At 41.1% G+C, this 11,705-nt stretch overlaps 1 long non-coding RNA gene across 4 annotated transcripts in view; it reads right to left on the reverse strand.

Annotated features, from left to right (window-relative positions):
• Nucleotides 1-200: 200 nt before the first annotated feature.
• The window catches only part of LOC122539464, a 42,166-nt gene continuing 30,661 nt past the window's right edge, over nucleotides 201-11,705 (reverse strand). For all 4 annotated transcript variants that reach the window (XR_006309091.1, XR_006309093.1, XR_006309095.1 and 1 more), the window contains one exon: nucleotides 201-561. This is a non-coding gene — a long non-coding RNA (uncharacterized LOC122539464). The remainder of the gene's footprint in view (nucleotides 562-11,705) is intronic.

Consider the following 11,705-nt stretch of genomic DNA (forward strand, 5'->3'; position numbering starts at 1 on the left):
TGTTCTTTCTCTTATACTATAGTAACCAGTTAATCTGTTATCAGTGTCGCCACTCCCTCTTGTCAGTGTTGACTAACCTCTGTTCCTTTAATAGAATGGAACAATATCTTTTTTCAGTGTTACTTTGGTGTTTATTTGTATATTATGGGCAGTGTTGTTCTTTTGATACAATAGAAAAACATTCCACCTTTGTTACAAGCAAATAACCAAATGCTTAACTAAATTTATACAGTTGTTGAATTAGTTCTTTGAAGGTCTTTTGATAATTCAGCAATTGGATGAGGTAGGCGATGTTTGCTTACAGCTCTGTGCTGTTCGAAGTGACCTGATCTAGAGCAGTTGTTGAGTTTTGGTTATAATCCTCAGCAGTTGGGGCTTTGGCTAACGAAAAGTTGACCATTGTTCTTGACTGATGACTAATGCTGGATGGGATCATGGTTTGAATTAAGCTTGACTCTGATGCTCCTTTTGTACTCCAATGTTCTACAGTCTCTGCTCACCTTTCGAGTGCTTTCTAGAAGAATGACCATGTAGACAATCAACTGGATGGTGCCCATGGATCTTGAGGCAAGAAATAAAGTTTTCAGGAGACAAAAACTTGTGTGTCCCTAAATAAAGTTTACGTCTCCTCCCCGCCTGATTAGTTGAAAAGCCCAGACCATATGTCTTGCAAATAATGATTATAGAATAATCAAAGTACAGAAAGAGGCCATTTGGTGCATTGTGTCAGTGCCAGCTCTTGTGTGAAGTTGTCCAATTAGTCCCAGCTTTATACTTTATTGCCTAAAAGACTTTCCTTTTCAAGTATCAGTGCATAATATAATTAGTGTTACAATCAGTTCCTGACATGCTTTTCCAAGCTTTCACAATTCCTGACAGGGTACCCCAATTATGAGGGAGGATGATCTGGTTCCTCTTCTTTATCAAATTATCCCTTTGCTCACAACTAGGTTAATTTACATATTATTCCCTCCCTAGTGTACACCTTTCCCCCAGAGCAATTGAATTTGTTTTAAAAGGAGCCAATTCAACTAGGCTTTCTTTGAGTTAACAAAAGTGAGTTTATTAGATGTTATGCTATTGCAATACTGCAACACAGATGATACACACTGATTTGATATAGAAATGAGTTAAAAAAAAAAAGAAGTTAAAAGGTGTATGGATCAGTCTCTATAGTCATTCGTGAAGCGTATCAGGGAGTGATAGAATCCTTACAGCGTGGAAGCAGGCCATTTAGCTTATTGAGTTTACATTGACCCTTTGAAGAGCATCCCACCCAGACCCAAACCCTCACCTCAAGCCTGTAACCCTGCATTTCCCATGTCTAATTCACCTATCCTGCATATCCCTGGACACTATGGGCAATTTAGCATGACCAGTCCACCGAGCCTACACGTGTTTGGACTGTGGGAGGAACCTTGAGCACCCAGAGGAAAGCCTGCTGACATTAGTCCAACACCGACATCTCCGAATCATGACATTAGGAGAATGTGCAAACTCTACATAGGCAGTCGCCTGAGGCATTGTGAGGCAGCAATGCTAACTACTGAGCCACAGACAATGGAATGTTGATATTTAAGTATTTGTTTTCGAGATTCTTGGCTGGCTGAATGGCTGAAATACTTTTGAGCTGTTTCCATTTGACTGGTTGCTGGCTAATTGGCTTCTAACCTCTGGGCAAGAGAGTCCTATATCTCCAACATTAGGTGACCAGTTGGTAGTTCTTTGGCTAACATCTTCATAGACAAGTGGATGAATTCAGGTGAGTGCATGAGTGCATGTGAGTACCTATGTCCAGTGGCATCCATGAGTACCTTCATTCACTAGAACACCTTCTTCAAACTTGCAGGTTCGGGTTGAAGTGATTTTTAACTCACCGTTTATGTACTCTTGAAAGGGATCAACATAAAACATATATCTCAACCCGTCTCCTGTCTTCTTTTATTATGTTTCTTGTCTGAAATAGGTTCCAGGAGATTACGTTTACTTTATTTCTCCCCTTTCTAAGTCCACCCCTTTTGAAGTTTCTTTAACGCCTCATCAGGTGTGTTCATTCCAGGTATCTCACTCTAGATAGCCACTGAATTGCTTTCGTAGATGTATGTTTTTTTTTTAAAAAGACACTTAATTAAAAGTCCAATATGTCTTTAAATGCTTTGGGATTCCTGCATCCTTACGACATGATCAAAACAGTGTGGATGGAAGTGCAAGTATAAATTCCGGCCAGTGCCATTCACTATCTAGACTTGGAAATGTATCATGGTTTCTTCAGTATTGCTGGAGCAAAATCCTGTAACTCCCTCCCTAACAGATCCATGGATCTATCTACAGCACATGGACTGCAGCAATTCAAGAAGGCACTTCACCAGTACCCTCTTCAAGGCAACTGGGGATAGGCAATAAACTCTGGCCCAGCCAGTAATGCCCACATTCTGTGAGTGAATCTGAAAAAAGGAGAAAGACAGGTTTCAGTCTGAAAAATAAAACATTTTGCAGAACCAGAAAGATTTTTTTTTTATTTATGAGATTTTATTTCAGCACTTGCTTCATTATTTGTGGCAATTACCCCTAAATAACTCTATCCCAGTTGTTTCCTTGTTTTGTGTTAAAAAGATGTGATTCTGAAGGGAAACTATGGGAAGATAGACAGGAATTTAAAAAGAAGGTCCTCAAGGGTAGTAATATCTGGATTACTCCTGGTGCTATGAGCTAGTGCGGGTAGGAATAGGAGGATAGAGCCGATTAATGTGTGGCTGAGGAGTTTATGCATGGTAGAAGGGTTCATATTTTTGGATCATTGGAATCTTTTCTGGTGTAGAAGTGACCTGTATAATAAGGATGGATTGCACCTGAATTGGAAGGGGACTAATCTGACAGAGATTTGCTCGAGCTGCTCAGGAGGATTTAAACTAGTAAGGTGGGAGGATGTTGGCACCTAGGGAGATGGTGAGGAAAGCGATCAGTCTGAGACTGGTACATTTTGGGAAAGGATTAAGTCAAACAGTCAGGACAGGCAGGAACAAGGCTAAGAATAAGGTAGGACTAATAAACTGCATTTATTTCAATGCAAGAGGCCTAACAAATGAACAGAAGGCAGATGAACTCAGGGCATGGTTAGGAACATGGGACTGGGATATCATAGCCATTACAGAAACGTGGCTCGGGGATGGGGATAGGACTGGCAGCTTAACATTCCAGGATACAAATGCTATAGGAAGGATAGAAAGGGGGAGACATTTTTGATAAGGGATAACATTATGGCTGTACTTACGGAGGATATTCCTGGGAATACATCCAGGAAATTATTTGGGTGGAACTGAGAAATAAGAAAGGGACGATCACCTTATTGGGATTGTACAATGGATCCCCCCAAATAGTCAGTGGGAAATTGAGATCTCCTTTCAAATTTGTTTCTCAGTTATCTGTAAGAATAATAGGGTGGTTATGGCAGGGGATTTTAAATTTCCAAACATAGACTGAGCCTGCCATAGTGTTAAGGATTTAGATGGAGAGGAATTTGTTTGGCGTGTACAAGAGAATTTTTTGATTTGGTATTGGAGGAAGGCCACTTTTGATGACACTCAGCAAGAACTTTCAAACATTGATTGGGGGGGCAGGCATTCGTGGGTAAAGGGACGGAATGGAAATGGGAAGAATTTCAAAAATTATATAATGAAAATCCAGAGACAGTATGTTCCTGTTAGGGTTAAAGGCAAGGCTAGTAGGTGTAGGGAAAGCTGGATGACTAGAGAAATTAAGGTTTTGGTAAAGAAAATGAAGAAAGCATATGTCAGGTGTAGACTGCAGAGATCGAATGAACCCCTGGAAGAGTATAAAGGCAGTAGGAGTATAGTGAAGAGGGAAATTAGGAGAGCAAAAGGGGGGGGCATGAGATACCTTTAGCAAATAGGGTTAAGAAGAATTCAAATAGGGGCGGCATGGTGGCCCAGTGGTTAGCACTGCTGCCTCACAGCACCAGGGACCCAGGTTCAATTCTGCGTGGGTTTCCTCTAGGTTCTCTGGTTTCCTCCCACAGTCCAAAGATGTGCAGGTTAGGTGAATTGGCCATGCTAAATTGCCTGTGGTATTAGGTGGATTAGTCAGGGTTAAATGTAGCAGAAGGGGTCTGGGTGGGTTGCTGTTTGGAGAGTTGGTGTGGACTTGTTGGGCTGAAGGGCCTGTTTCCACACTGTAGGGAATCTAATCTAATTACATTAAGGACAAAAGGGTAACTAGAAAAAGAATAGGGCCCCTCAAAGTTCAGCAAGGCAGCCCATGTGTGGAACTGCAGGAGGTGGGCAGAGACACTAAACTAGTATTTTGCATCAGTGTTTACTGTGGAAAAGGATATGGAAGGTACAGAATGTGGGGAAATAAGTGGTGACATCTTTAAAAATGTCCATATTACAGAGGAGGAGGTGCTGGATGTCTTAAAATGCATAAAGTCCCCAGGACCTGATCAGGTGTACCCTAGAACTCTGTGGGAAGCTAGGGAAGTGATTGCTGGGCCCCTTGCTGAGATATTTGTATCATTGATAGCTACAGGTCAGGTGCCGGAAGACTGGAGGTTGGCTAATGTGGTGCCACTATTTAAAAAAGGTGGTAAGGAAAACCCAGGGAACTATGGACCAGTGAGTCTGACATTAATGCTGGGCAAGTTGCTGGGGGCAATCCTGAGGGACAGGATTTACATGTATTTGGAAAGGCAAGGACTGATTAGGGATAATCAACATGACTTTGTGCATGGGAAATCATGTCTCATTAACTTGATTGCATTTTTTGAAAAAGTAACGAAGAGGACCGATAACGGCAGAGCGGTGGATGTGATCTATATGAACTTCTTCAGTAAGGCATTGGGCAAGGTTTCTCATGGGAGTCTGGTTAGCAAGGTTAGATCTCATGGAATACAGGGAGAACTCGCCATTTGGATACAGAACTGGCTCAAAGGTAGAAGACAGACGGTGGTGGTGGAGGGTTGCTTTTCAGATCTGAAGCCTGTGATCATGGTGTGCCACAAGAATCGGTGCTGGGTCCACTGCTTTTCATCATAAATATATATGATTTGGATGTGAACATCGGAAGTACAGTTAGTAAGTTTGCAGATGACACCAGAAGATGTAATGGACAGCGAAAAAGATTACCTCAAGAGCACAACATTATCTTGATCAGATGGGCCAAGGGGTGGCAGATTAAGTTTAACTTAGATAAATGTGAGATGCTGCATTTTGGAAAGGCAAATTAGGGCAGGACTTATACATTTAATGGTAAGGTCCTGGGGAGTGTTGCTGAACAAATAGACCTTGGAGTGCAGGGTCATAGCTCCTTGAATGTGGAATCACAGGTAGATAGGATAGTGAAGAAGGTATTTGGTATGCTTTCCTTTATTAGTCAGAGCATTGAGTATAAGAGTTAGGAGGTCATGTTGTGGCTGTACAGGACAATGCATAGGCCACTTTTGGAATATTGTGACAAGTTTTGGTCTCCCTCCTATTGGAAGGATGTTATGAAACTTGAAAGGGTTCAGAAAAGATTTACAAGGATGTTGCCAGGGTTCAGGGGTTTGAGCTACCGGGAGAGGCTGAATAGGCTTGGGCTGTTTTCCCTGGAATCTGGGGAGGCTGAGGGGTGACCTTATAGATGTTTATCAAGTCATGATGGGCATGGATAAGATAAATAGACAAAGTCTTTTTCCTGGGTTGGGGTTTACGGTGAGAAGGGATAAATTTAAAAGGGACCTTAAGGGCAACGTTTTCATGCAGAGAGTGATGCGTATATGGAATGAGCTGTCAGAAGAAATGGTGGAGGCTGATACAATTAACAGCATTTAAAAGGCATCTGGATTGGTATATGAACAAGAAGGGTTTAGAAGGATATGGGCAACATGCTGGCAAAAGGGACTAGATTAGTTTAGGATATATGCTCAGCATAGACAAGTTGGACCGAAGGGTCTGCTTCTGTGCTGTCCATCTCTATGACTGACTGATTTATTTCCAATCACGAGACATTATTTTGAGATTTGTAATATGCTAATTTGAATTAAATTACCAGCTGTTGTTTTGGTGCTTGTTTTCCTACTGAGTAACATTTGTGTGTTGGTGGTGCTGAAATCAGTATAACTTTGGAACTGCAGTTGTCCTCGTTTAGAGCTGAGAGTTGCAATACCTTTTAAAACTCAGTAACTAAATTGTGCACTTTAAATCTTAAAATTCAAGATTGTAACTATTAGACCCATAATGTATTTTTGTCGGGATCAGTAACTGAAATTATACAATCAACAACTTGTGTATATCTTGCTCCTTTGCAGCCTTCTGGATGAAATGTTGAACTGAGTCCACATCTGCCTCCTCAGTCAGGTGTAAAAGATCCCATGGTACTATTTGAGGAAAACCGGGGTATTCCTGGTCAATATTAGATCAGACATTAGATTACACCAAACGTACATGGAAGCAGATTATCTGATCATGTATTTCTTTGCTGTTAAAGTGTGCAGTGGCTTTTTAAGATATGGGATACCAGTGATAGTCGAACTCTGTATTGCTAGTTTTAGATTAGGATGGTTTCGAAGTGAGGGGTCACACAGGATGTGAGTGACTGAGTGCTGAAGGGGACAAGCTGAGACAGCCAACTAGAGGAGCTTCTAGAAATAGGGTGGAATGAGATTGTGGAGGAATTTGCAACGTGGATACGCAATTTGAATTTGTCTTTGAAGAAACAACATGAGAAAGGAAACGGTGATGGGAAGAACAGGATTGTGATCAATATTGGATGTTAAAGCAAGGTATGTAGGATGATTTGGGTAGATTGAACTAACTGAAGAGTGAAGATTACCAGAAGTATGTAATATTACACAGGTGAAAGCAAGCAGTTTTTGAAGAACCTAGTTCAAATGATTTGGTCAACTTCTTCATCCACTGATGTTCTTATTTTCCATTCCTCCATTTCTATCCTTTATTGCCTCTGTGCTTTCAAATATTTTGTTTAACATCCGGTCTTGGCTAAGCTATAACATCTTCCAGCTGAACAATATGAATATCAAAGGAACTGTCTTCATGCTTTGAGTACTGAGAGCATGTGGAGAGAGTCAGGGAAATTTCTTTTCACTGGATTGTTAGAGTATAAGATTAATGTCCTATAGGAGAAAGTGAAACATAGGGCACTGCAACTTTTAGAGAAAATGAATAATTGAAGCAGATGGTGATGCAGTCTGATGAGAAGAGCTCAAGGTAGTGTCATTAGTACTTGTTCTCGCAAAGGTCATAGCTGGTACATTTAGCCCCAGCTTGTGATCTGCTGGATACATAGAAAGTAACTGTTTATTGAGTTTAGATAACATTGTAGTCAAAAAGTGTGGTGCTGGAAAAGCACAGCCAGTCAGGCAGCATCCAAGGAACAGGAGAATCGACATTTCGGGCATAAGCTCTTCATCAAGGACATGGTAGCAAAGTATGTGCTGTTCCCTAGGCAGGTTTTTCAGTAGTAAAGACCCTAACAACAGTGCCATTCGGGAGAAATTTTAGTTTCTGCGGTAAATACTTGATTGAGGAGGATGCTGTGTTTTATTCATGATCTATGCTGCATTGTTGACAGAGCTGACATGGTGACAGAAGCACTACAGTGGATCTGGGTAGGAGGAGAAAACATACTAGAGTTCCCACCATCATTGTTATCTTATGAACTTGGACTTCAGCTGCCATTAGAAGCTTGCTGAGCGGCATGAGGTCATGGTATAGCTGGATCAACTGTAGAACAAGTTGTGGTAATGAGTGAATTTTCAAAGGAACAGAAGAGAGTCTCTAAGAAGGAATGGGCTTCAACTTTCAGTGACTTAGCAGACAGAGGCTGGAATGATAGAGCACATTTTGAGGGAATATCGACCTCACCAGCACTTTGGAGCTATTCCCACAACTGAATGGGCAGCTAAGTGGTTCATGTAATGTTAAAAGATTAAATGGGAATATCTCTCTGGAAATTCTTGTAATATTGAAGGGTTAAACTGCACCATCTTTGGTTGGGGACGACAATCATGCTCCAGTTAGGTAGTCATTTACTACTCGGCCTTGCTATTGTCCAATTAAACTGTCTTTCAATCACTTCCATTCAGAAGTGCTTTCTGGTCAGAGCTATGTCACACCTGCATTGTCTTGGGGAATCACGAGTCATGAAATCATCTGCATAATGATTCTCCAGCATTATGGCATTAACATTTGCGTTATCTTTGAGGATGATCTCATTCTGCCATTCTACCTGGGGTAACATGCGACTGTGAGTAAGTGGGGGTTATCAAGTGGTATGTGACTGTGGGAGAGTGGCTAGAGCATTGCCAACTGGCTTGTATAAAAGGGGATATGTTTTCTTTGTTCAGGGACTCACTTTGACTCAACCTTGCACGCCTGCGAAAGAGTTCAAAGGGGGTCACCTAGCTTGTACAAGCTTTAATAAACTAACTGTTTGCAGAAGTTTGTGTGTGTGCAAATTGCATCTTGTGTGCAAAACCTCGGAAAGAACCTAACAGTTAGCACTGCTGCCTTACAGCACCAGGCATCTGGGTTTGATTCCAGCCTTGGGTGACTGCGTGGGTTTTCTCTAGGCGTTCCGGTTTCCTCTCTCAATCCAAAAATGTGTAGGTTAAATGGATTGGCCGTGGGAAAGGCAGGGTAATAGGGTGTGTGTGTTGGGGGTTTCTGGAGGGGGGGGTGGAGATGCTGGTGTTGAGGCAGGGGTTTGTGTGGGGTGCTGTTCAGAAGCTTAGTGTGGACTCTGGGCTGAATGGCCTGTTTCCACACTGTATGGATTCTGTAATTCTATAATGGATTCTATGAATCAAGGCTATCATCATCCTTCACCAGATGGTCTAATGGATTGACAATGAAAGGAAATCAACAGAAGCAAAATGGGTCAGGAAGTCCAGTACTTGCATAGCTCAAGAAGAGGCATGTGTACTTGGGGTCTTGGAAAGGAAGGAAATAAAGTTTGGCCCTCATTGACCCATTTTCTTGTTGTTTCATTTGATAGTAAAAGATCCGGACCTCAATATGTTTAGAATAAAATTTAGTCTTTACAGTACAGAAGGAGGCCAATTGGCCCATTTACTTCCAGACTGGTTGTTTACAGAGCTGTCCATTCAGTGCCATTGTCCTAGAGCCCTGGAAATTTATTTCCTACATCTAAGTCCTATCCAATTTCCTTTTAAAATCATTGATAGTAAATAGAAATGTAATTACATTATTGAAAATTTGAGAAGCTAGGTGGTGCAGTTACGTTTTCTCTGAGCAAGTTGAACCAGAAACACTTGATTCAAGAATGTAGTCACAAGGTGCTTCTTGTAATTAAATCGTCAACAGTTCAGCTGCCAAAGTACAGTTGCTTCTTTCAGACCCTCACATGGAGACATGTGATGACTGCTCAGATGACAGGCTCTAAAACAGCATGTGCAATATTGAGAAGAGTGGGTGGCAAGAGATCTCAACACAAAGTCATGATGCTACTGCAGTCTTGCTGCTGGCATAGATTTCTGCTATCTTGCCAACTTTTTTTGTTTAGAATCTTTCAGGGTCATTAGCAGCATTCAGCTGCCTGCCACATGTACAATGTTATCCATGCAATTTTGACAGGCTGGTTCTTTACATTAAAGTGACCTGAAGCACAGGCATTTTTTAAAAATTGGCGCTGATCCAATTAATGTATCATTTCAATTCCATACCATCGATGGGGATGAAACTTTAGAAACTCAGTGGAAACCTCCTTTTATGCAGTTAAGTGGGAACTGAATTCACAGCGATGAAGCTGGGGATTTAGCCCCCCTACTACTGGGATGGACGAGTTGGGCTGACAAGTCTGTTTCTCTGCTGTATAACTCTGACCTCATTTCATTTTCAGGCCTTTACTTTTTACTTTTGCTTCATCCGCAACTTGATTATTTTAAAATATCCATCAATAACTGGGAGGATTACCAGAACTTTAAAATTGCCGTTGCCAATAGATATCTTGGGGCAACTATTTTGTTGGACTAAGTTAAGTCCTTTGAAGTTCTCAAACTGAAAATTTCTATTCTGTCAGCATAATTGAGCTGAGGGCATTTTGACAGGGGAAAGGGAGGAGAGTCACTTCAAGCTAAATCAGTGCATCTTTTTTGTAAAGAACAGCATTGATTGCATGGGAGTAGGTTGGAAGAATGCATTATACAGTAAAGAAATCTGAAACAAAAACAAAACAATGAAACACTGAACAGGTCATGCTTGGTTTCTGTGTAGGGAACAGTTGAGCCAATATTTTGATTGCAAACTCTTGGTTACAATGGAATAAACAACATTTAAAAAGAACAGGATACAGGGCTGAGGCAAAACATTTAGACTGATCTGAAATAGGAGAGATAATCAAAATGGCAGCACTAATACTGCCATGAGACAATAAATGGCGGAGGAAAATAAATCAAACCTAAGTGACTCTGAATTTTAGAAACTTGTAACACAGAAGGAGGACAGTTAGCCCATTATGGTTTGATGGCTCTTAGAAGTAATTAGAAAGCTTTTTCAACTACTCTACCCTATTAGCTAAAATAATGTGAGTTAACACGAATGAAAAGGAACAAAATAAAATAAAGTAGGGAGGCTCTATTAATGCATAAGCTTGAAAAAGGCAGGTTATGAAACAGTACTTTTTTGATGGTGTGGCACCATCTTGCTCTATCCTTTCATTTTCAGAAATGCCAGCCCATCTATCCCACATTGCTAGCTTGTCCAACAAGAGAGAGACTGAGAGCTTTAGTTTCAGTCTGTTATCGAAGCTTACATGAAGATAAAATTGCAGGATAATAAGGATCAAGGAGATGTTTTGTAGTTGAAATGACAAGAGTTCTGTGTTTGCCACCAGGGCAAGTATAGATCGGACTTCTGCCTTCTACACATGTACAGGCACTACAGTCAAGGAATACCTCCTCTTCCATATTGAAAACAACAAAGGCTGGAGATCACTGTGTGTCAGACAACATTCATTGAGAGAGAGCAAACTAATGTTTTGACTCTAGATGACTCTTCATCAGAGCTGCTTCTCTAGCATTTGTTGTTTCAGTACAGATTCCAGCATCTGCAGTAATTTGTTCCTCCTCTTCCATCTGATGGGTTATTGAAGTCTTCACTGATAAAATCTTTACAAATCACTTGTGTTAACATGAATTTCCTCTTTTAATACTCGAACCAACTCCCTTCCCCAAAAACTGTTGTTGAATGAATGGTTAGCGTTCTAAGTCATAATTCCTTCTGAATGACCTGCTGGTCCTGTAAATTAGTGGCATATCAATTCTTTCCTTTTGAATTCAAAGGTTTTAATTTTAAAAATATGTTTCAACTGCTATTCCAAGTGTATGTTTCAATATTTATTTCATTCTCCACAAAACTGAAAAAAAAATCAGGTCTGAAGGAGGGTTGCTGGGCCTGAAATGTTAACTCTGATTTAGAGTCATAGAGGTGTACAGCATGGAAACAGACCCCTCGGTCCAACCCGTCCATGCCGACCAGATATCCCAACCCAATATTGTCCCACCTGCCAGTACCCGGCCCATATCCCTCCAAACCCTTCCTATTCATATACCCATCCAAATGCCTCTTAAATGTTGCAATTGTACCAGCCTCCACCACATCCTCTGGCAGCTCATTCCATACATGTACCACCCTCTGCGTGAAAACGTTGCCCCTTAGGTCTCTTTTATA

Source organism: Chiloscyllium plagiosum, chromosome 32, assembly GCF_004010195.1.
Source record: "Chiloscyllium plagiosum isolate BGI_BamShark_2017 chromosome 32, ASM401019v2, whole genome shotgun sequence".
Taxonomy (NCBI): domain Eukaryota; kingdom Metazoa; phylum Chordata; class Chondrichthyes; order Orectolobiformes; family Hemiscylliidae; genus Chiloscyllium; species Chiloscyllium plagiosum.